The sequence below is a fragment of the Sturnira hondurensis genome, unplaced genomic scaffold, assembly GCF_014824575.4.
Source record: "Sturnira hondurensis isolate 20B ecotype Veracruz unplaced genomic scaffold, ASM1482457v3 Scaffold0024822, whole genome shotgun sequence".
In the NCBI taxonomy this organism is placed as follows: domain Eukaryota; kingdom Metazoa; phylum Chordata; class Mammalia; order Chiroptera; family Phyllostomidae; genus Sturnira; species Sturnira hondurensis.
In genome coordinates this window covers 5,764,070-5,789,102 of record NW_028097453.1, presented here as the reverse complement: position 1 = coordinate 5,789,102, position 25,033 = coordinate 5,764,070, and the positions used below count along the sequence as shown (strand labels likewise).

The following is a 25,033-nucleotide window of genomic DNA, read 5'->3' as shown; positions in this document are numbered from 1 at the left end:
GACTCTTCCAGGCCGTCTGTCTCGTTGCCAGCAGAATGGGGTGATGTCTAACGCGGAGGATACTGGAAGAATTAAATGAGAGCCGGCACATATGGTGCCATCACAGAGGAGCTGATAGGACTCTCCCTTAGGAAAAGTGCTTTGCAAACTGCAACGGCCAATGTAGGTTAGTTATTGTGATTTTTGTTCAGTGTAAGCTCCACGAGAGCAGGCATTTTTGTCTGCTTTGTCCACAGTCGTACCTCCAGGGTCTCGGACAGGGCCTGGCACACAGGAGGCGCTCAGTAACACCTGTCCTGTGGATGAATGAGCGCTAGCCCAGAAGGAGGTATACAAACCGAGAAGTCAGCAGGCAGAAGTAAGCGCCTCCTTCCCTTGGCCAGGCCTGGAAGCCGCAGCTGCACGTGGGGCAGGCCCCCACCTCTTGCACACCTGCCTGCCTCTCTGGAGCTCAGTCCAGCCCTGAGATCTAACCCTGCCGGGACCCTCTCTGGCTCAGCGGCAGGCTGGGTGGCGCATGCATGCCCCTCCCTACTCCAACCAAGCCGGTTCCAGTCACCACCTGCAGGCGGGGGCTATTTTGGATCTCAGGGTGTCAGGAGGTTAAAAGAGCCAGTCTTAGAAGTTGTGGCTGAGCCATGGCCAGAGAGTACTGGGTTCTCTCCCCACGTCTACAACTGGAGCCTGAAATAGCCGTGAGGCTAAAGACAACCTCGGAATAGCTTTCGCTTCACCACAATTCCAGGCTGGCGCACAGCACGTACCCAGGAAGGACCGACTAGGCAGCTCCAGGCGTGGGAAAGTCCTTCGGGGAAAAAAAAATGAAAATCACGATACAAAAGCCAGGCTTGTCCTTGTTTGGGGAGCAGTGACCGCATCTTCAGTGACTTGAGCGGATGGTGGCCAGTGTGGCTAGGTCATGGAGCCAGTAGTGTGGCCACAGCCAGGGACGCTCAGCACCGGAGAGTCCTGAGGTGGGAGCTCTGGAATGTCCAGGAGGGTCTCACATGTGTCGCACTCACCAGGGCGTGGCCTGCCGGGCAGGGGCCTTGAATCATAGCATCACATATGCCAGGCACAGGGCCGTGCCTCTCAAAGGCGATATCCCACTGAGTTTCCACCGCAAGGCTGAGCAAAGGGCACTGTCATTCCCATTGCACAGGTGAGAGAGCTGAGGCTCACAGGCCTAAAGGAATTTGGCTCAGTTAGTAAGTGGTAGAACCAGGATTTGAGTGCTGGTCTGTGTGACTCCAACGTGCATTTTAGCACAAATGAGAAGGACTCTGACCTGACCTCCTGAGGGGGCCCTGGGCAGAGAGGAGGACGTGATTCCAGCCCTCAGATGTCGGAGAACTGTCTCCCTGAGCCCTCTGGGAGTGCCAGCCACGCTGCCCTCTCCCGCACCGATGCTTTCACAGGGACCGAGGTGGGGCCGGGAATCCGACACTCTCCACTGCCTTCTGGTCCGAACCCTGCTCCTGGGGCAGGCGCCCCCTCGCTAGCATCCTTGAGAGGTGGGGGATGCAGGCAGGTGGGGTCCAGAAGGAGACAAGAGGATGTCAGGAGACTGTCCCCCACCCCCTCAGGGCTCACACCACTTGCCACGTCTGCCTTTGGAGTCCCTTCCTTTCCACCCCAATCACCTACTCCAGGAGGTATCCCGTCCTCCTCCTGGGGCGGAGACTCTTCCTCAGGATGGGCATCGTGCCACTTTTCAACAATAACCGGGGGGCCTGAGGGAGGAAGGGTCAGGTGAGAGAGAGCTCGGACTCAACCACATCCTGGGTCATCCCAGCCCCATTCCTGACCTGCTGCTCGAGATCCTGCACCAGCCCTCATGCCGACATCTGCTGCTGCGTCCTCCGTTCCCTGACCCTCTCGGGCAGAGACTATACTAAGAACTATGCTAAGGTGGCCCCTGAGGAAGGTGTGGCAAGGAGACTAACACCAGGGGGCAGTGTGGAGCAAACACCGGCCCCCACCCCCAACCCTGGTCAGCCATCTCACCAAGCGCTTTTTTTCACTTCCTCCAAGTCCCAGGACCCAACAGCCACCTTTGGGCATATTCTTGGGGATCCGCGAGCTTTGCACGGAGAATCTTAACTTTCGTTGTGTTAATTCCTGTGATAAGGTAAGTATACACAAATTCTGAATCACCCACAATGCCGTATAACTGAGGACTGTCCTTGACCCTTGACAATTTGTAACAGATCTTTAATTGGCATAAACAAACGAGTAGAGAGCAGAGACACATGCACTGCGGAAATAACGTGCTTGTCCTGAGGGAAGGTGGTGATACCCTCGCCCTCACAGCGAGGCCCCCTGCAGTTCCGGCCCCCCAGGGCACAGCATAGGGCGAGCTGTGTGCAAAGGTCCTGAACCATCTGGCATCCACTCTCAGCCAGACCCCTCCTCCGTCCCAGTCCATTGGACTTCTTGGGCATTATTTGCAGTGTTTCTTTGATATTTAATCTGTACATTTTACTTTAGACTTAGGGTCATGTGATTTGGCAGTTTATACCCATTTTTATGTGTGTACATATATAAGTAACATTATAAAATGCAACTAAGTCAACACTGGGAGACTGCAAACATTTTTTCTTGTAACACAGGTGATGAACGTCACCAAACGCACGCCTGGCGGAGGCATGCACGGCACGTGGAGTCGGGAGGATGGGACAGGATGGCTCGAGCTGTGGACTGTGGACTCCGTGGGAGAGTGGAGGCCGGCAACGCCACAGGGCGACCTTTGGACCGAAGTCAGAAGGGACGAGCTCCAGTCCGGGTTTGTCCTCTTCGTGGTTGCCAGTTCCCTGCTCTGGGCCACAGTTTTGCTGGCCTACAGGTTTCTACTTCTGTAGTTGGGGCTGCCTAGTGAGCTTCTTGTCATCACGCTCCACTCCTCTTAGCTGCCCCCCCCCTTAGAGGGGCCAGGGGGTGCCAGAGGATGAGACTCTGTGTCAGGGGGAAACGGCCTTGAGTCACACAGACCTGCTTCGTGTGTCCGCTCCAATTGAACCACCAGCGACTCTCCGGTGAGACCATGAAGAGGGGTCAGGACCAGTCCATGGCGGGTCCTTGCTGGGGTAAGAGGCCACGCTGGCCCACGTGGGCTCAGACTGTGCCCATTGGCATGCCCAGCACGCACAGGCCCATCAGACCAGAGACGCTGCAGACCGGGGGTGAGACGTAGGGGAACGGACCTCTTTTCAGGGCTGGGAATAAGGCCAAGGCCACGTGGGGCTTCACTGCTGCAGGACAAGGCTCCCCCTGATGCTGGTAGGAGGGGCTGGTACCCCCGCCCCTCCCCGACCCTGCTTCTTCACGTTCAGGTTCTCATCAGCATCAATAACAGGCATTTTTACAGTTGATGAAAGATGTTCGCCTATATTATGGCACTTGAGCACCGGAGTAAAGAACTCTGGGAGGAAGAGTCCATGACACAGAAAGTAAGGTGTCTGAAAAACCAGCTATGAAGTGGCTACTGGAGACCAAGTCCAGACGTCTGGGCCCAGAGCCCTGGCTCTTCGCACTGCACGTGCTGCTGTTACTCACACTGGCGCCACCATCAGGTCACCGAAAATCTCAGGTGTCTGGGGACTAACTTCCCCAGGTAACCGTAGAGACCGGGACTCATCTTGGAGTGGCCTAGAACACTCACTCGATGCTCACTGGCTTGGTTTTGACGGCAGAGAAGAAAGTTGGAGAGAGGGGGCCACAGTTTCTGTCCATCCTCTCACTTGTCACTGGGGCCACTCCTGGAAGAAGACATTTTCATTCTACTACAGGCATTCAGTCCTTTTCAAGAGGGAAGGGCTGGGGGTAGGAGGCTTAAGTACGAGACAATAGACACTAGAGAAGGGAGGAAGGAAGCAGGCGAGATATTGAACTTGACCCCCTTCGCAGTTGCCTTGACTTTCTAAAATGCATACAACCTGAGGAACTAGACACATTCTCGCACTAGGTGATTCTCGAACCTTTTGTTTAAAACCAAAGAAACCTCCGTTTAAAGAGAATTCTCACTTGAAAGCCCAATACTTAGGCAAGAACAAGCAGAGATTCTCCTATGAATGAGGAAGGGTGAGGAGGCCTACCGTAGCACCCACAGTCCCCCAAGGCACCCCCTCCTCGTAGGGCCCCTCACGGCACAGGGGAGCGCAGTTTGAGAATCCGCTGGCCAGCTAATTGGCCAGCTGGGTTCCAGGAAGACAGGGATGAAGAGCAGGCACCCTGGGCCCAGCAATGAGCTTCCGGGTCATTTCAGCCACAGGGGCCCCGACTATGACAGAGGGCAGCTGGGTGCTAGGGGAGCCACGGGGAGCCGCCTGCCCCAGCCCATCTCAGGGAGGGGTGGCACTGGCATGCCTTTCAGAGCACTTTTGTAAAACAGAAATGAAAAATGCTTAAATAAGAAGCTCTACTGATGTTCAAAGATACACTCACTTTCATGAGGTCACTGCCAGAATGGTTCAAGTTGTGGAGGACCCCTGAGGGTCAGGCAGCCATGTCCTGGGCAGAGCCCGGGGGCTGGTGCTGTGTCTGGATGCCGTGCCAACCACTGGCCGGGAGTGCGTGTGTCTCCCAGGAAGGCACATCACCACGGGGCCCTCCAGAGAATGGCCCTCGGGAAACCCACCACCGTGCCAAGTGCCAGTGTATGGGAGAGACAGCTACGTATCCCCAAGCCACCCACGACAGAAGTCCACTCCCCTCCACCATGGCCTCACCCCTCCTGGTGGTGACTCGGTTCCTCTCAGACATCAGATTTCCTCCCTACTCCCCTGCCCTGCACCTCCCTTCCTTTCTCTCCATCTACCTGGGTCTCTATGTCTCTCTTCCCCTCCTCCCCTCCCTCCAAAACCCCTTCCAAGTCTAGAATATTTCATGGAGAAGCACTGCAGGATATGGTTAAGGAAAGAAAAAGCAGCTTACAGAACAGTATGTACTGTATCATTGCATATTTTATTTGTAAAATGAGATTATTGGGAGGCAGCGCCTCTTCCCTACCTGAATTCAGAGAAACATTGAGAAATGCAACTCAGAAGCAGCTGATGGAGTGCGGCCCGTGGGGAGGCGGGTGCCCGCAGACGAGGCGGAGGCCTCCCCAGGGAGCCCAGCTACTCTGCCTGAATTCCCCAAGTGCATCAGTCACTCCTCCTCCTGCGCAGGCTCAGGCCATGCAATGGAGGAGGTCCAGGGCCCTTGCCCTTGTCCAGCAACCTCCTCAGGAGGAAACACCAAAGCGGCCCTCGGCACCCTCCATTAACCTGCACTACTAATCTCTTTACCTGCACGCAGATCAAAGCGGAGGCCTGCTGCCTGGTCCAGCAAGCCGGGTGCAAAGACGTGCGGAGCCTCTGTGAGGTCAGGAGAGCGGGTCATAAGCTCCCTTCCACCCCAAGCATCTGAGTTCAGTGCCCGCTCCTGACCTCCGGTCCATAGGCTCTTATGGGACCACGGATGGGCTCGAAGGGGGAGCCGTGCTCACATTTTTCTGGGAGGATAATCCACTTTCCCGGGATTCTGGAGTGGGACCCCAAAGCCTCCAAAGTATTAAGAACCACGGTCCCCAAAGCTGAAGGAACTGGGATGTTTTGTTGGAACACCTGTTCTCCTATATTGGAATGGCAGTCCTGTGAAAGAAGGCAATTGCCGAGTGGCTTCCCAGAGGGCAGCTGGAACCAAGGACCGATTTCCAGGGCGGCCAAGCTCAGCTCCCTGTGAGGATCAACTCTCTGAGTGACACAAAAATAAAGCAGGCTGTTGCCCAGAACAGCGACTTCCTTGTCACTGAAGTATTTAGTCGATGGCTGTTTGTGCTGTTGGGGAGCCAGATGGACTAGCCCGGGGGCCTCGTGGGTCTGGTCCCACTCTCAGCTGGACTGGCTGCCAGGGGCTGTGGCTTGCAAGGCCCTCTCAGATGCAAAAGTGAGAGAAGAGAGTAATTTTGCTGAGCCTTTGAGCCGTAGGGAGAAAGCCTCGGTGTGGGGATGTGTGAGCGGATTGCCCATCGAAGGAAGAAAACGTCTCCAACCGAGTCAGGAACCTCAGAACTCAAGTCTTCAAGAGCTTGGGGCTGGGGGTGCGGGGGTAGCTGGACATCCCTGACTTCGTCCTGCTGGTGGCAATGGGCTAGATGTACGCCCCCGTACCTGGGAACTACAGAATCTGTCCTTGCTTGTGCTTTTAAGGCAGATTTTCTCAACTACATTCTGTGTGATATAATGTAAAGGGTTGGTAGATTTTCTCCAATATTATTTTTGAAACATGTAAGAAAATGATCAGTTACGTTTATTCAATTATTTGTAGGCTCACTATTTTAAAGAAAGGCCTGCTAGGGGTGCCCAACTTTTGGGCGTCTCTGGGCCACACTAGAGGAAGAAGAGTTGTCTTGGGCCACACATTAAATGCACAAACACTGACCAAAACTGATGAGCAAAACAAAGGTTTTAAGTATACTTAGGATTTCGTGTTGGGCCACACAGATAGCCATCCTGGGCTGCATGAGGTCCACAGGCCGCAGGTGGGACACCCCTGGGTCCATGGAAAACACCATCCCTCTAGAAAAATGGGCGCTGGAATTTCCGGAACCAATCAGTACCGGTCCTGCATTCACCAGCTTGGGTCGTGTTGGCGGCTGGTGCATCGCCAATGATTTCTGACACAGCTGCTATATCTTGCCTTCCGATGTGAACAGATACGTGTTTTCCACTTAGTCAAAATTCATTTTGTGGCAAAAATACAATACAATAAAATAAATTCATCGCGTCCTTTTTTGTGCCACAGACATTTGTGTCTTATGGACCTGCGGCTTATAGGAGGGAAATGTTACATAAAAAACGAGGTCATGTGGTTCTCAACTTGCCCGAACCAGACAAGCAAACAGACACGGGACTTCAAAGGGAAGGTGGACACGGTGGCCTTTGATTCCTACAAAAACGTCGGGGGAGTGCAACTGTGCATGAAACAATGTTTTTGGAGCGGCCTAATCAGAATTATCAGAGGACCATCACACGTTTGTTCACAGGTCACAGGGGCAAACGTCGCCTCTTATCCTGGTTTCCCGTATTTGTGAAGTCGCCACACCCTTGCTGGCCATCTGGAGGGAGCCGGCAATTCTCTAACTGGTAGAATCAGTCCTGGGGCCAGGGAGCCGCAGGGCCAGAACAGAGCACACCTCAGCGACTCAGCTCTGCAACTGGCTCCTCGAAGAGCAGCCAGGGCTGGCTGAGCCCTCTTGATAGAAGGGACCCAAAGCTGGGGAGCCGGGCCCTGGCCAGAGGAGCTCTGGTGGGCACCGGATCTAGCCACCAGGCCCTGCGTTTCCTGGAGAAGGGGAAGCAGGAGTCTTGCCTCCCTGATGGAGGAGTGGTGGGTGCTGTCCCAGCAATGAGGGCAGGGGTCCCAGGAGGCAAGCTAGCCAGGGTCATGGAGTGAGAGGGAGCCCAGGGGAAGTAAAGGCAGGGGTAACTGTCAGCTTCCTCTCCTTGTCTGGGCGGGATCTTCTGGCTGAAAGCTCACAGGATCTCTGTCCCCTTGGAGGGCTGCAGCTGCTGAAGGGGAAACTTAGCCTTGGTCTTGGTAGTGACCAGTGTCCATCTGTCCCCAATCTCCTGATTAGACACTGCCCTGGTTCTCTGACAACTCTAGGGCAAGCTAGCCCTTTGTTATCCTAGTTTTGCTGCTCTGACTCCAGGCTGTGGAGGCTGGCTCAAGGTCACGTAGCTCCTGAGGCACGCTGCCTTTGCATTTGATCTTCCAACTCAGAAGTCCGGTCTCTTTTCAATAGCCACACCATGCTGCCCACACTCCCCAGAGAGGCCTGATACGCACCTGCATGTATAAGGGATGCCACTGTTTACTAACTGCTTTGTAAATCCCGGTGTACTTCAGGGAGACAGGTCGTCACAATGTCTGTGGCTCGAACGACTGGGCCAGAGCCACATTGTGAAGTCAATTCCAGCGTGTTCACCTGCTCAGAGGAATCCCGAAGAATGTTCAGAGGGTTTAACAAGTGTCTACCACAATGCACTCAACCCAGCTTGCGGATTGGGGGAAATGCTTCTTATTTCTGGAGGCAAAAACGCAGCCAATAAATGCGGCATCTGGGAGGCCAAGCAGGGGCCTCACAAGGGCCAGGCCGCCCCCGACGGCGCCCCAGCGTGGGCAGGCGTCTCTCCCCGCATGGTCTGCGGACCACGGCGCTTCGTGGATGAGAAGGATGGAAGTGGTGGCCCGGCTCAACGTAGAGCCAAAGGCGGATCTTTAAAATATTTTCATTTTCTTAAATGACAATGTACGTTCATTAGACCACTCAGTTTTATAAAGAAAGTGGGTGAGCAGCTGCTTTTATTATTATTTTTTTAAGTGGAAACAAAAAGGCTAAGTAAGGTGAAACTTCTTCACTAAAGGAATCCAAAGAGAGGTGACTCGTGACATAACCCCCACAGCTGTGGGGGTGGCAGACGCGGCACCGGATATGCAGTCCGACAGTGTGGGCTGTGTGATCTTGGGCAAGTCAGTTGCCCTCTCTGAGCTCCAACGCCCTGCTCCATAGACTCGGCACCTTTTCAGGGAGTGATGGTGATGAGCCCACGGCACACGGTTTGTTCCAGAGGGAAGGCTGGTGAGTCCCATCGTGGCCACCCAGAGCACTTGGTTCACAGTGTCACAGCGCTTGTCACAGCGCTTGTCACAGCGTGGCAGAACTTCCTGCTCGCCTCGCCGAGCCTCTCCTGGTCATGTAGTGGTTCTCGGTGAACGTCTTGTGAAGGAAAGAGTAAAAGAAAGACTCAACCCACCTTAAAAAGCACGAGGCAGACCAACTTCGGCATCGTTGTTGTTTTTTCTTTCACAGAGATGTATACGTGAGTCACAATGTCAAGAGACTCGCTTTCCAAGCTTCTGGGTCACAGCTAGAAACCGAAACTTAAGGAAGAGAGGACAGCCAGTCACCAGGGGCACAAAGTCTTCAGCGGTCCTTCATCCCTGCTTCCTTGGCACAACGAGATTTGACCCTGAGGTCTGCTTTCTCCCCCAGCATTTCCGAGATGCCCACCACACCAAGTTCTCTGAGACACTCCAGATGGACACAGAGTGTAGGTCACGAAGACCCCCCACACTGGCAGAAACCGTGACTCCCCCGCCCTTCCACTGTCTCACAGGTCAGGAAAGGGAGGCCCAGGAAGGAGAGCGACTAGCTTCGGACCCTCTAGCAACCTGGTCAACAAGCCCAGGCCGCAGCTCAGGTGCCTGACAGGGAGCCCAGAACTGTCACTGGCCACGTTCCCTCCCAGAGGGCATGAGACGGTGCACAGAGGCCCTGGGTCTCCATGGAGCAGAGGTTTGGCTCCAAAAGGGGGGTATCATACCATGATCCAGTGGCATGCGGAATTCACATGAGTTCAGGGAACATTTGCCGGGCATCTATCCTATGCCAGGCTCTGGTTGTATATAAGGTAAAATGGGGGCTTCACCACAATTGCTCGTCTGGGGCAGGCCACTTCGGATCAGGTGTCCCACACAGCGGAGTTTGTGTCCACTCCCCTCCAGCCTGCTGACTGTCTCGTCCTATGTCCCCAGGGCTTCCTGCTCCAGTCTTCAGACCTCACGCTTGCAGAGCCGCTCTTCCCCTCCCTGGGACTGTCCCTGCTGTCCCACTCCCCCTCTGGTCCACAGCAGCAACGGCAGGGCCTTTCTCCTGGCCCGCAGGGGCCATGGAAGAGGACAGCTATGGAACAGAAGACCCTAACCTTGTGACTCTGGGGACAGGACCAGCCTCTGCACTTCCTTTCTGCCTGGCAGCTCCCCAAGAGTTAAACTGGAAGGTTCTCTTTCACCCCGTTGTTCTGTGGCCCTTAGGATACCGTGGCCCAGAGCTGAGAGGCAGCTGGGCACCCAGGCATCAGTGTGCTCCAGGCAGCCAGTTTCCAGGGGACGACTAGGACACAAAATAGGAAGTGCCAGGAGGGGACCCGGAGGCGGGGCCCGGGTGGAGGGAGGGGAAGTGTCTGGTACTTCTTTGTTCGGAGTCCGCACAGGGGTCTGTCGGGTGCTGGAAGTGCTCCAAGCTGGGCAGGGCCCCTGGTCATCCGGTCAACCCCCTTGCGGTCATCTGGTCGACCCCCTTGCATCCCAGGTGGGGAACCAGAGCCCAGAGCGGGGAGCGAGCCTCTGGGAGCTGCACAGCTCGGTAGAGACAAGGCAGGCCTCGGAAGCACCGAGCCCCGTACTCTAGCAAATGTGCTGGGATCTGCTGCCTGGGCCTCTGGGACCATGGCCTTTAGCCCCTAGAGTGCCCCCATTCTGCCATTAATGGAAATGCAGCATTTCTGAGGGCACTCCAGAATTTGAACCCAGTTGGTCCTAACCCCAAAATGTGTCCAAACCCTGTGTTTGACTGCGGTCGGGCAAGTCCGCTTCAGGAGCCTCCACTGAGTGCCCACCAGGGCCCAGGACTGTTTGGCTTGGGAAGGACAAGGAGAGGAAGTGACCAGCCTCTGACGGTCCCAGATGTGAGCCGTTCAGTCCGGGTGACGGGCTTTACAGCCAGAGCACAGGCCGAGGCCTCTCGGACGGGGCGGCCTGGAGCACGGTGCCCTACATGCCCGAACACCACCACTCTGTGAAAGAGGAACCTTGCTCTGATCACCGATTTAAAGCCCCTCCCCCTGCCCAATAAGGTAACAACCATCCATTCTGCAGCGCCTGGGCTCTGACAGGAATGGAATGAAAGCAAACGAGGAGAAGTCCCTGGGTTTCCATCCCAGTGGTGCTGTTACTGAGCTGTGCAACTGTGGGCCAGTCCCTTCCCTACTCTGGGCCTCCTGTTTCTCATTCACTAATGGAAGGCAGGTCTGCAGAGCACTCACATCCTTGCAGCCCCAGGACCCAGCCTTGTCCAAACTCAGGGGAGACCTGCTCATACCTGCCCAGCCCGGGGCTTTCTCTGTGTGTGGCTTCCTCTGTGGCACTGGCCCAGAGTTTCTACGTGACGGGACCGTCCCCCCTGGTGTGGAGCTGAAGGATGGCGCCACTGAACAGCAGAAAAAGCAGCCTGTCAGGAGAAACAGCTTCCTCTTCTCCTTCCTCTTATTCCCCGTCCCCTCCTCCTCCTCCTCCTCCTGTCCCTCATCACCTTACTCAGGGAGCACACAGGTTTTGGTGGCTCTGAGCTAACCAAAATTAAACCAACTTTCTCTGTGGGGTGAAAACTTAGTTTTTATTGCATCCCAATGGCCTCGACAAAGAAACCACTTGGCTTTGGGTGCATAAGAATTCTGTGTCTAATTCTGTGTGTTTTGCCCCGCATTCTTACCACTGAAACTCTTTTTGAGGCCCAAGGTAGATGCCTGCACTTGACTCTGCAGATGTGTCGTTGAGTGTGCCTCCCACTGTCCTGCTCCGGCTCCCCTGTGGGGGGCCAGCCTTCGAAACTACACAACAACCCTGGTCCTTAGAGTAGCTTAGCTTCTGCTTCCTTAAACAAAAGTCTGACTTCTTTCCCCTTATGACTCCTCAGCCCTGACGCCTGAGACAGGAACCATTAGGAGCTGGACTCCTTGTATGGTCACGTGGTTCAGTGGGGACGACATCCTCCTCTGCCTGCCTGGCATCTGACGCACAGGAAGTGGTCTTTGCAGAGCACAGCATCAGCACCACGCGGCTCTTTCGGGAAGGCCTGGAGTTACCTTCACCGGAACCTTCTGCCCCTCCCCTCCCTTGGTCTCTGTCTTGGGTACCAGGTATGAGTCAGCACTGGTCACCAAATTGCTAGGCAACGACCGACCAGAAAACCTCCATGACACTCTCAGGGCTCCTGATGCCCGGGCTCAGGAGTGACACACTGTCACTTCAGCCTCGGGCTACCACCAAAATATGCCACGGGAGTAGGGAAACTGGGCACATTTCAGAGAAGAACTCCAAAGTTACAACCAAGACGGGGCTTGGAGACAGGGAGGGGTGGAGAACTGGGGCCACTGGTGGCATTAGCCCGTCTCCCCTCAACTTCCCCCCAGTTAGCAGACCCCACCCCCCTGTGTCTTCCACTGCTCCTCCTCTCCCGACCCAACCCACGACGGGCTCACACTGCTCCTACCTTAACAAACACGTGTCATATATTCCTGTAAGCGTTATCACCTGATTATGTCTCCCTCCCCCATTCTTTAGCGACTTCATCCTAAGAAAGACAGTATACCAATTATAGAATTGTATCTATAATATAAAAAGATAAAATACACACTGGTGCTGTTCATAACAGTGAAACTGAAGGCAACTTTAAAAGACGGGGGAGAATTTGGCAAACTGGTACATGCGATGGGCAGATGTTTATTATATCATCCTTAAAAATGGGTATGAAAACTATACAATAATATTTTTAAAGCCATAGGAGATCAAGTTAATTGAAAGACAGACCACACATACAAGCTGATTATGTCAAAATAACCACAGCGCGTGAAATGGATGAAAATTGGGTAAGTCCCATGGACGCGAGCCCACGTGCACTTCCCGGCTTTGACCTTGCACTAGACACTGGGAGACACTGCCGTTGGGGGAACCGGTGGAAGAGAACATGGGACCGCTCCGTTCTACCTTTCTGCCTCCTGTTAATTTATAATTGCTTCAAAACAAGAAGTTTTTTAAAGCCCCCAAACTTACTCAGAAACAAAAAGCCAGACAAATTGAAATGGCCACATTATGTGATAAAAATGGGAGTGATTTTCTTCTCTTTTTTCCCCTGAAGTTTTCACTTTTTAAGGTCAGTAAGTCAAAATGCAAGGGAAATTCCCACAATATTTTTAAGAAAAAACAGCCTAGATTCCCTCAATTGGGTCTCGCTCCCCTCAACCCCAGTGCCTCAGTGGCCTCCCATAGAGGATCTTTCTAGCACTTTCCTGAGCCATCTGCCTGCCAGACAGTACACTCCCTGAGACATCTCCTCTGCCCCCCTAGTGCCCAACCAGGGCTCCATACACATTTAGCCATCTATTAACAGCTGTGTCTGCAGGACTCTGGGCATCTGGGACCGATCACGTCCAGGTGTGTGGAAGAACACCTACCTCCAAAGGGCTCCCAGGCCCCGGACAGGTGTGTGTTTAATCCAGCACAGCGAAGCCCCCTGCAGGCACGCACAGAGGGCGGCAGGAGTCACCTGTACGTCAGGTTACAAGATGGCCTCACCGAGACGCTGACACCTGGGCTGGGCCGGGGGTTAGAAGGAGGAGGTGGCCGACTCAGGGGGGTATTTTCCAGGAGAAGGACAACGCTGGACAAGGACATGGAGAAGCAGAAGAGCGTGGTGGCGCACAGAGCATTTCAAACCTGTCCTTGTCATCCTGCAGATGTTTAAAATACAAATATTGCAATGAATTTTGGTTAAGAAAATATTTTCCAGCAGGAAATCTGTTGAGTCCATTTATTTCACTTGTCAATTTTTCTGTGCAATGCAGTTAAATCATTTCTTTTTTTCCCCTTACTTTGGTGTGACCAGAATTATTCTTGCCATCTATTTCTTTTTATTTCACAGTGCACCGCGAAGGTTTCATTCATCGACCTGCTTATTCAGTTCACATCCAGTCGTGCTGATTCAAGCTCTGCTGACTGGAGGCACATGCCCTTATTTTCCCACCTTGACTTTCCTAGGTCAAATTTTATGTAAATTAACATGCTCTAGGAGATCTTATTATTTTGTTAATTTGGGGATTAAGAAACAACTTTCCCAAAGAGGATTTTTGCCCTGGTCACTTTTATTCTGCTTTGATTTTTTTTCTACCAGGAATATAAATGGAGTCAACCACTGAGTACTTTTGTTTCTTAGAGTACCTTAGATTTTTTTCCTTTTTTTTTTGCTCCTTAGAGAATACTGAGTGAATTTGTGAGATACTCAGAGAGACAGATGGAGAGGAAAGACGCCCAAGAGGTGGCACTCAGAGAGACGTGCCTGCCAAGCCCACGTCCAAGTCTGTCTCCTCCTGTATGGAGAAGAAAACTCGCGGAGATTTAGAGGAAGACAAGACAATCCCGGATCCCTGTAAAGTATCACTCACAAAGTCCAATGCACAGCAGAAAATTACCAGACATGTGAAGAAGCAGAAAATTGCAAACTGTAGCCAAGAGGAAAAGCAGTTAAGTTTCCAATGGAAACTTTTAAACAGGCGGTGGGGGGTGGTATCCGCTGTGCACTTCAGAAGGACCACTCAGGTAGCCAGTGACCTGAGGACCCCTGACTAAGGCCTAAGAAGGGATAATGTATCCCGTTAGCAGAATCTTCGGCTCCAAGGGAAGGTAATAAAGAAAAACCCCAAGATCTGCAGATGTGTAGGTTTTGTGGTTAGACCAAGATCACAAAATGTCAGAGCTGAAAAAAATCTTAGCGAGCACCCTATCCACCTCCTCTCACCATGTAGGAAGGCACTAGGACCCCGAGAGGACACGTACATCTCCTAAGATCCCACAGACATTTCCAAGATGAGCCAGGAGCAGAGGCCAGGCCTCCTAACTGTCCTGTATCACATGGCTCCCTACGACTGCCTCGTGCTATGACAGGTTCTCTGGTATAACTAGCCATAAGCGTTGTTACAGGGGGAAATCCCAACCATCGTTTCCAAGACAACACCGAAGTATCATTTCTTCTTTCCTGACTCACGTATAACGAGGAGGTTTCCAGGAAGCTGTCACAGGGTGACAGACAGTTGTCACACACCAGGCTCTAATGCCCACATACATGGGAGGCTTCTGAGACTGGATTTCTAGAAATGTGTTTGAAATTCGCATCTGAAACTCTTTAGCTCTGGCCCGGAAGCAACACGCCAAGGTTGTGGCTTCGGGTCCATGGTAGTGCTTCGTGAACGTCATGCAGGGGATGAGGAAACTGCATTCCATGACCTCACTTAGCACGTGGGAATGAGGTTGTCGGCACCACACGACACCAAGTGAAGGATTGCTGTGGGTGGACCATGCCCTCTTCCTGATCCTGGGACAAACACAAGGGGCCAACAGTGGTTCTGCAGGACTGTCCCTCCCGAGACAGCCGCCACCCCCACCCTCAACCCATTCCTGGTGGCCCTGGCCCAGTCTCTCAGGAAGTTTCAAAGGGCTTAACATGTCTGACAACAAAATGGACTCTTTCCTACAAAAGTCAGTCCCTTCTGAGTCCTTACCACTGCTCAAGCCTGGTGTCTCCAGGGCCAGATGACCAGGGGATTAAATCCCATTGGGTCTCACGACCCTTCCCTGAGGGCCTGCCACTGGCTGGGACTTGGTCCTGGTGCTCCGGGCAGGCTGCTTAAGGGGGCCAGACGGAGCCGGGAGGGGGTCGTCCGTGACCCCTCAGGCTCCTCCGCACTCAACCACGGATGGCATTCCCCTATTGGTTGCAGAGGGAACGATGCTCACCTTTACTAAGCAGCCCCCATGGGCCAGGGAGGTAGAATTGGTTTCACACACGTCTCAGTATTTAATCCCAAACACAGCCCCGTGAAGCAACCTTCCTCCTGTCCCCTGTTTTTGCTAATCAGGAGCCTCCAGATGTTAGTGTAGGCAGCTAGTCAGGTATTAACAAAAGAGAAGGGAGAAAGCTGGCTAAGCCTGATTAAGCCTGGAAGTTTCCAGGCACCCCGGGGGACAGCTGCATCCCCTGCCAAAGCAAGCAGGAAGAAGTGGCTTTCTAATCTCCCTGAGGGACAACCAGTCCAGGTCCCCAGATTACCAGCGGGAAGGTGGACCAGTGGAGAGGGGGAAACCCCTCTGCTGACTCATGCGCAGTGGATGCCAAGGGGGGGGGGGGGGTGGTAGGAAAGGGCGGAGTCTAGTCTGGGAAAATCGGGGGAAGGATCAGCCAGGAGAGGGGTATGGAAGGGGAAGATCCAAGAAAGGGACTGGATAGAGGGAGGGCCTGGCCCAAGCTGGAAGGATTAGAAGAAAGGACATGTAGGGAAAGCTTGATCAAGGCCCAAGGTCCGGTTTTGTTCGTTCGTGTGTCATGTCCTCCATCAGCATCTTGGGGCCTGCAGCGCAGCGCGAGTCCTGGCCGCTGCACCGTCGAGCCTGGCGGTGGATGTGCAGATGCGGAGACGAGACACGGAGAAGTCCTGCCTCTCGGGGTCCTGGGCTTCCTGGGCTTGGCGAGGGCAAGCGCAGGTCTGAGGCCCCAGGGGATGGGCTTCTTCGGCAGCCAGACAGAGCTGAGCCACCTTAGTCGTGGATGAGACGTGGGGCTCGGGGGGCAGTCCTTTGTTTTCGCTTCAGTAAACCTTGCCCCAGTTGCTCACGTGGTTCTATGCTCGCGCCCCCAAGATGCTCTCCTTGTGGCTCCATGGAAGAATCCCGTTTCCACGGGCAACATGGAGATCGAGTGTTGGCCTAAGGTCTTGTGTCTCAAGACCAGATCCCTCGACTTCAAAGGCCTGCTCCTGCTGCCACATCACGGAAGTACAAGGGGGACAAGACCCTGGGGAAGCTTCCAGGCCCTTGTGAATTTGTAATTGAATGTATTCCTGGCCTGTACCTGGTGCGGGCATAGTGGGGGAAGACTTGAAAAACAAAAACGTGTCAATAAGAAGTAGCAGCTACTTGTGTGTTTCCCACCCACATGTTGTGGGTGATTGAAATGTTTACAAACCAACCATGGCAGAAGGTCAGAAATCAGGACGGCAGCCTAGAGTATGTGCGTGTGAGTGTGTGTGTGTGAGTGTGCAAGTGTGTCCACTCAGATATGGACAGGAGCCTGTGTGAGGATGGTCTCTCCACATACAAGGGGTGTGAGTGTGTGTGTGTGTGTTCAGGCAAGCATGCTTGACAGGTCAACAATTTATTTCACTTGCCAGAGCACAAAAAAACCAAAACAAAAACTCCTGTTTTTAGTCACAAAGATCTGTGTGTCTGGCAGTGTTAACTTTTCCTGGGGTCTCAAACCATTGATCTAACCCTGTAGAAGAGCCCACATGCAGTGGCAGACTTGGAACTTCACGAATCAAGCTCAAGGAAGCACGCATCATGACTTACCTAAATGAGTAGAAATGCTTGCTAGTTCGCCTCTCTGGAAATTCTTATCTAGGGATTGCACGTGTTGGGGCCACGACACCCAGGCCTGCCCAGTGGGCTCGGGGCGGGGCTGGCGGAGCAGGGAGGCAGACCAGCGGGTGGATTTCAAGCCAGAGCGTCTTCTGCTTTCTTTATCTGCTCCTTCTGGAATGGCCAGAATTTAGTAAGACCCAGAGGGCAACCGGCTCATTTTAGAAAGTGCTGCAAGTCCTCCACCGGAGTACACAGGAGTGAAGAGAAGGGCTTATTGGCCCATCCAAGTTGCCGGTATCCCCAGAGGGAACCAAGTGGCCCGAGGTACAGTGCAGAGAAGGGTCCCTTGTCAGGACTCACGGCCTGGAGTAAGGGTTTTTGCAAAGGGCTAAGCAAGAAGGCCCTGGCTGAGGGTTTCCTTAGCTGACCCCTGGAAGCATGCTGGTGACCTGTGGCAGGACTTCTCTGGCTCCCCTGAGTAGGGAGGCACCTTGGTGGCCCTCAACCTGGACAGAGAACAGGCCTCCATGTGTCCTCAGGACACAGCACACTGCTCAGCCCACAGAACAGGCCCAACAAACAGTTCAATGAATGAAGGCATCTCAACCCCCTACTCCTTGCTTTGCTCTACAGTAAGATTTCCTGGGGTAACTCAACAGACAATTGTCCCTTTTGACCTGCCAAGCCATCAAAGGAAGTGTGGGTTCTACTGGACAGTCAAGAGGAGAGAAGTTGTAGGTGGATTACACTGAACTTCACAAACATTTATTGAGCACCCACAGCACTGCGTGTGGGGAGCCGCGTAGCAGGGAAACACCAGTGAGTGTAGAGATTGTGAGTCGGTGGCACGTCCAGGACAGTCACCCATAATTGATTGCAGCCTCTTTCAAGTGGGACCAGAGGAGGCCTGAGGACCGTCCCAGCAAAGCCACCCAAGCCACCAGTACCGGGGACCGAGACTGGCACTCAGACGGAAGCTGCTCACTGTGCTGGTGGTGGCTGTGTGCCCAGGCCATGTTTCTGTACCAAGGTCAGTAAATAAAGTGCACACAGAAAGCTCCTGAACTGGGAAACCTGTAACTGGGCTGAAAGCAAACACCTGGGAGGATGAGGGGCCCCTTCCTTCCTGCCCCCCTGTCCTGGGCCACCTGTCGCATGGTGTGGAGAGCAAGGTGCTTTTCAGCTCAGGAAACCCCAGTCCTGCCCACAGAACCACAAGAAACACCGAGGTTCTAATCTAGCAACACCCCCACCCGCCCCCCCCCCACACACTGCACAGTAAGATTCAGCTCCTTCAAGGCCAGCTTCCCTCTTCCTCCTGTCAGGGCCCTGAGTCTCCTCTCCCAAGCCTTCCATTCTAGACTGAAGCCCATGCACCTCCCCATTCCCCTACGCCTCCAGCAGCCCCCCACCAGCCCACCCTCTCCAGCCTCACTCTACAGGCGGCCCAGCTCCAGTGACCATCCTGAAAGCTGCTGGGTGTGAGATGGGGAAACTCCACACCAAGCCGCCCCGGGGACTCATTTCCAGCCATTCTTCTCCTGGCAAAGCTCCGCGTCCCCAGAGACAGTCTGGTTGGGAACACAAGCCCTGGGCAGTGAGTGTCTTCAGTTCCTGGAGTGTGCGTGGCAGGGCTCCGGGGAGCCCGGGACGCTCACCAAGAGCATCCTCCTAGGGGGTCTGGCATTACCAACAGGGAGCCCGGAGGAAGCACCAGTGCATCACCACCACCCCAAACACTCACTGTATCTTCCCCAAATGTGCAGTGAGCCCCTGCCTGGGGCCCACGGCTCATGTTTTGCAGCAGGGACAGTCCTGCCGGGGAAGGAGGCTGTCCACATAAAGGGATAAATCCAGGCCAACAGCTCCCGTGCTCCGAGCTGAACCAACAGCACGCGCACTCCCCAGTTGACCCAAGTTCTGGAAGCCCGTGAAAAAATAAAAGTTAAATTAGTGTCTGAATCGAGTCTCAGTTCAATTGACTCATACAGTTGGTACGTGTTATGCTCTCCTTGAGAAGCTAAATTGAGGAAAGGTTTTTCAATTTTGTCTTTTAAAAGGCAGTAAAACCTTCTATGTTCTAAATGAAGGTTCCATTCCACGGGTCACATGTTCGAGCGTTCGCCTGAACAGTAACACTCGGACCACCGGCATGTGAGACCCGGATTCTTTGGAATGATGTCAGACTCAGCAGAGGCAGCACTGCAGAAACGTGTGGGGATTTTGCACAGTTTCGTCCACGCCTGAGCCAAGGTGCCAACTCACACGAGCTTCAGCTGCTCCCCTCCGGCTCCCAGCACGGACACTGGGCCGCTGGGATGACGGGACAGGATGGACAAACAGCCAGGTCCATATGCCCGTGGGGAAACCAGACGTTCCTGTCATCTGAAAGCGCTCCATCCCCCCAGGGGTCGGTCCAGCAGGGCACTTAGGCTGTACGACTGGCCCGAAAAGCCTGTCGCTGGAGGTTTGTCTCCCTGTGTTGACAGGGTCCTGCTGCGCTCCTGCCATCGCTCGGATAATCCCAGCCATATTTCTGGTCTGAGGTTAAAGTCGCTTCTTCCGGGTGGTCCTCCTGGGCCCCATCACTCATCACATTGGGAAGCCCAGGCTCACATGAGAGCAGGGACTCGTCTGTCTACCTTGCCAAGGCTCAGCACAGGGTCTGCCACATGGCAGGGGCTGAAAACACATCCTGTGAGTGAGTGAGTGAGTGAGTGAGTGAATGAACAAATGAGCAAGCGAACAGCTCAGTCCCCGAGCACAAGGCACTCTCCTGAGTTTTCAGGCATAAGATTCCCAGGGGCCGGACAGTGGGGGCTCCTCGTGAACACAGGACTTCCCGCACACGTCTTCTCTCCCATGCAGAGCAAACACGAATGAAAATCTGCTCAGAGAGGCAGGCCCCGGGTTCTTCTAGAACAGAGGTGGGCCAGCTACAGCCGACAAAATGCAGCCTTATGGAGCCCCGCTCAGCCATTCACATGCGTCTGGCTCCTTCCGCACCCTATCAGCAGAGTTAAGTCTGGCCGGCACAACCTTAAATATTGACTATCCGGCCCTTCACAGAAAGGGTGCGAGCCCCACCTTAGAGCCTCGGAGCAGGTGAGCACCAGAAGATGCCTCAGGGACACGCAGAAGTGGAGGAGCAGGGTCACTGGGGTGGCGGAGGGGCGGTGGCACGGAGACACTGGGGACGGGGGGTGGTGAAAGGGCCGCAGGGCAGTGGGGCTGGGAGGTCAGAAGAGGGGCTCTGAGCCCAGGAGGGGCCCCTGAAGCCCCACCTGGGCCAGGAAGTGTGGGGGCTTTGGTCTAAGACACACCTGGCTGTGCCCTGCCCCCAGGGGATAGACAGGGGGCCTCAAGGCCCCGAGCTTTGGCCTCTTCACCTTTCAAAGAGAAACTGCCCACAGCATGAGGGTTTTGTGAGAATTAGATGCAACGACAGGCGAAGCAGCCCTCAGCGCTCATTCGGTACACAGTTGTCAAGCTGATTTTTCCCGGATCCATGTTCAAACCCACACTCTGCCTCTTACTGCCCCTGGGGCCTTGGAGCCTCGGTACTCAGCCCCATGAGCCTGTGTCCTCGCCTCTTCCCGAAGGAAGGACAATCCCAGTGATCGGCTCTGTTGTAAGTAGCTACGTGCCCAGCACAGAACCTGGCACCCCGGAGGTTCGCTTTGCTGTCACTGGGAGAGGGGGGACACAGACCCCCACCTGTGGCAGGTGCTCAGCAACCAATTCCTTCCCTCTTTCCTCCCGCCCGTGCTCAGGACCTGGCACCGGGAGCTCCCACGCTGGCCCTGCCAACAGCTGGCTGTGTGGTGCTGGGCTGCCCAAAGGGCCTCTCAATGCCCACTACAATTGGCTGATCCATTGAAGGGGGGGCGTCGAGGTGGAGTATTTCCAAACCCTCCCGGCGAGAAAAGTGTCTTGGGAGCCTCCTCACCCACCCAGCCTCCCCGGCCTCTCCCTCGGGGACTCTGGCCCTGGAGGACTGCAGTGGGGCCCAGGCTGGACTTTGTTACTTAAGTAAGTGTCCCAGGTCATTCAGGTCATTCTTGACATGCAGCTGGTTTGGGCCATTGGGCTCTGTTAGATTGTGAGAGTCCTGCACACTTCGGTCCCACAACCCATGATGTGTGTGTGTGTGTGTGTGTGTGAGAGAGAGAGAGAACGCATATCTTCAGGGCTCATGGCACTATCAGCGGGGCATTCCACTTCAAAAAAATATCAGGTTCCTCAGCTTTTGAGAATTAGTTGCCATGTGATCATTTTGACGCCCAGGCAGCCAGCGCACAGATGTGACCTGTTTGTCACTGTCCTGGGCTCACGTTTGCTTTCCTCCAGTCCTCTGCCCCTTCTGAGAGGCTCCTTCTGCCCCTTCTGAGAGGGGCAGTAGGCCCGTGCCTGCCGCTGGGGCGGGGCCCCGTCAGCCACCCTCCAAAGGTGCACTTTCATGAGTTTCTAGAAAACTTGCCCGCCATTCCCCCAGCCCCCTCCTCACAGGCCAGGGCTCCAGAAGGCCAAGTTTGAGGGTGGCGAGTAGGCAGCCTCCAGTGACCCAGAGGCAGAACTGAGGGGGCGGCGAAGAGAACGTGCCTTTGACGTCAGACTGCCTGCAGCCTGCACCTGAGTCCAGATCTGTCCCTGACGGTCTCATGCCTTGGCGAGAGTCACTTTGCATGGCTGTGTCTCAGCTGCCTCATCTGCAAATCCCTCCCGCACACGGCTGTAGTGAGGGTCAAATGAGACCATGAGTGAGCTATTTGGTAAGCGACAAAACTGTCCCCCCCACCCCGGGCCACCTCCACACGTCACTATTTTCCAGTTCCCCTGAAACCTGCACCTGCAGACCCCACGTTTGTAGTGACTGGATCTAGGTTTTCTCAGCCCCTTGGGCTGTGCGGATGCAAATAGCGGCACACCTGGAGAGCTATTTGCGTTATTTTCATTTTCCAGCCCCGCGTTCAACCTCAGCAGGAAGGCATCGATTTCCCAGGCCCAAGTGCACAGCCCATGGGGCTGCCGAGACAGGGGAGGCCCAGAGGGTGACGGAGCCCCCGGGACCAGGGAGACGGGAGTGCATGGCCCGGGCTGTGCTCTGTGTGCTGATAGAAGTCTGTATGCATTTGTGTTTGTTTGTGAGTGTGAACCTGAATCTGCACTCGGCGGGGGGGGGTGGGGGGGTGCCTGTACGTGTGTGTGTGTTGTGCCCACGGTGTCTGTGTCCATGTGGGAGCTCCTGCAGGGCAGGGAAAAGAGGTCAGGTGTTGCAGGTTTTAAAGATCCTCGCGGCACACCCGTTGAAAATGCTGCTGAGGAGTATTCATGCTCCAGAAGCAGACTCCCCATGGCTGTAACCATGGGGTTGGACTCACCGCTCATTGCACTGAAGCCCAAGCACTGAAAATGCAAGGCTGTGGTTTTCATTCCGACTGTCCCCCCCCCACCCAGCTCCTGCCTATTAGGTCACAAGTGGGGGCTGTGGGTCCTCTGGGCGTGTGGGCCTCCCTGTGGGTGCTCCCTTCCTCCACAGCCCCCACCTCCTCCAAGTCCCCTTCACTGTCCCAAGGCTTCCCACGAGCACCATCCAGTGAATCCTTCCCATGAACTTGGACAAACCCTGGAGTAGGCGTGAAAATTGCCAGAACTGGAGGAGATCTTAGATGTGAGGTTCGCCTTCCACACTGCAGATGAGACAACTCTGAAACCCAGAGAGGTCAAGGGACCAATCCCAGGTCACACAGCCAGTTGTAGGTCCTTATTTCTCACTTATTCGTGGATACACCATTCATCAAGTTTCTACTATGTGCCTAGAGCTGGATGACTAGGGAGGTAAGGCCAAGGGGTCACTGGAGACTTCAGGAAGTAACGTTTAAGCTGGGGGGTGTTGGGGGGATGAGGGGGACTCAGCCAGATGATGGGTCAGTGGGCAGAGCGTCCCAAGGAGGGGAAACGCCATATGGACCAGCCCTGTGGTTGGAAGGGGCTTCGCATGTTCAGGGGCATGAGAGGCACTCAGCGAGGGTGGACCGGGAAGGGGAAGCCTGTGCCCCCTCATCACGGGCTGCAGCCTAGCTTACAGGCATCAGGCCTCTTCCCAGAGACAGGATGTCACCGTGGTGCAGGGGTGGACAAGAGAAGGCCAGCCTCTCTGACCTGCATGTGAGACAGAGCGGGGCACGTGCAGGCCTCTCCCGGGGAGGGCTTCCCACCCTCTCTCTCCCCTGATAGGTACTTCCTTCTTCTGCAAAGGGAGGGAACTCCACAGCCTCTGTACCACCCCGCTACCCCACCAACCAGTACACACAGGGTTTCCCATGACCCTGCCTCATGGCCTTCCTGCCCTTGTTTCATCCTCTTCTCTGAGTGCGGGTGGGACACACAATTTCCTTCTAACCAACAGAACACTGCAACGGTGATGGGAAGCCATCACTACGATTAGATCGCATAAACTCACTTTGTCCTTGCTACAGGATTCCTTCTAGTGTCTCCCTGGCTTTCATGCTTCTGTGAAGCGAGTGGCAATGGCAGGGGGTTCCACGTTCAAGGAACTGAGGGTGGTCTCCAGCTGACCGGCCGTGAGAAGCCAAGGTCCTCTGTCCCCCGACCCGCAAGGAACTGAATTCTACCAGCAACCAGAAAGTGAACTCGGAAACGGGTCCCTCTCCAGTCGGGCCTCAGATGAGACCGCAGTCCCAGTCAAAGGCTTCACTGCCGCCCGGGAAGGGACCCTGAAGCACAGGCCCTGGCTGTGCTGTGCTCTGACCCCTGAGCCCCAGAAGCTGTGAGGTAACCTGTGTTGTGTTCAGGTGCCAAATTTGCGCTAATTTATTCCACGGCAGTGGGAAAGGAGTACATCTACATTCTCTTCTCCCACGTGAGCAAATGGAGGAGAGCACCCCTTGCTGTAAGCGGGGCGCACAACAAACAGGGGTGCACCCACCCCCACCGGACCGCCTGTCTTACCCACCTCTCCTGCATATCTTCCCTCAAACCACCTATTCCGTCATTCCCTGAACCTACGTGTTCCCTGCCTAGAATATCACCCCCTCCTCTCGACCCATGAACTCCCCTTTTAGCCATTTTCTCACTGTAGAAACTTATTCTGGACTAGCTAAATGACACCTCCTCCATGAAACCCTCCGAGATTGGTCCCTGTCATGGGATTTCACATCTCACTATCTGTCCCTCCACCCTGCACCACCTACCACACCCTGTGGTTGCCTGCCCACAGCCACCCACACCTCACCTTCTCATTTTACACCCAGGGCATATTAAGCCACAGGGATGCAATAAATGTGTGCTGGATTTAGGAATAGGAACTATTTTCAGCCTTGCACATGTCTGCCACCAGGAGCAGCATGGCCAGTGAGGGGGGCTCTGGGACCATCCTGATCAGAGGACAAGGCTTTGCTGTCACCATGGCGGCCCACTTGAAAAGGGTTATCGTGTGGCATTTATGGCTGTGGGGACAACTACCTCACGGGAGAGCAGGTCTGGGTGAACAAAAGGCTCTTTTGTTGTGTCAGAGCCAGGATGCTTTGGGATACGCCAGTCGGCCTGCAGGAGAGCAAAGGGTGGGGGCAGGGATGGTGGGGAGCAGGGGCCACAGAGGAGGCAGGCACCGCACTGTGAGAAACCCCAGTGGGGCGAAGGCCAGGGACAGAATGTCTGGTGTTCAGTCTGAAGTTGTTGGCATCGCTGTTAGAGCTGCTAGGCTTGTTTTTCTTTAATTGGGGGACATAACATGAAAAAAACAATTGTTCATTTGGAATTAACATTGAATGGGGTGTTCTGGATACGTGTCTGCTATGATAGAACTCTCTCCTCCCATAGACTCCCAGCTGAGGTGACAACTCACATTGCTCTGTGCAGCTTGGGTGTTTTGTGGAATCGTGTGAGAGGCCAGATTTGGGCTCTGGGACCGGCCGGGGGACATAGGACAGGGACAGCACCGGATGCGGGGCGATCCACGTACCAAATGCGTTCATTGGAATCAGGGTCTGACAGTCAG

General features: G+C 54.5%; 1 long non-coding RNA gene across 1 annotated transcript; it reads left to right on the top strand.

Annotated features, from left to right (window-relative positions):
• Positions 1 to 21,749: 21,749 nt before the first annotated feature.
• LOC118981953 (uncharacterized) lies at positions 21,750 to 24,331 on the top strand. The gene is made up of 2 exons (XR_005065441.1): positions 21,750 to 22,851; positions 23,505 to 24,331. It is a non-coding gene; the product is annotated as an uncharacterized LOC118981953 (long non-coding RNA).
• The last annotated feature ends 702 nt before the right edge of the window (positions 24,332 to 25,033 follow it).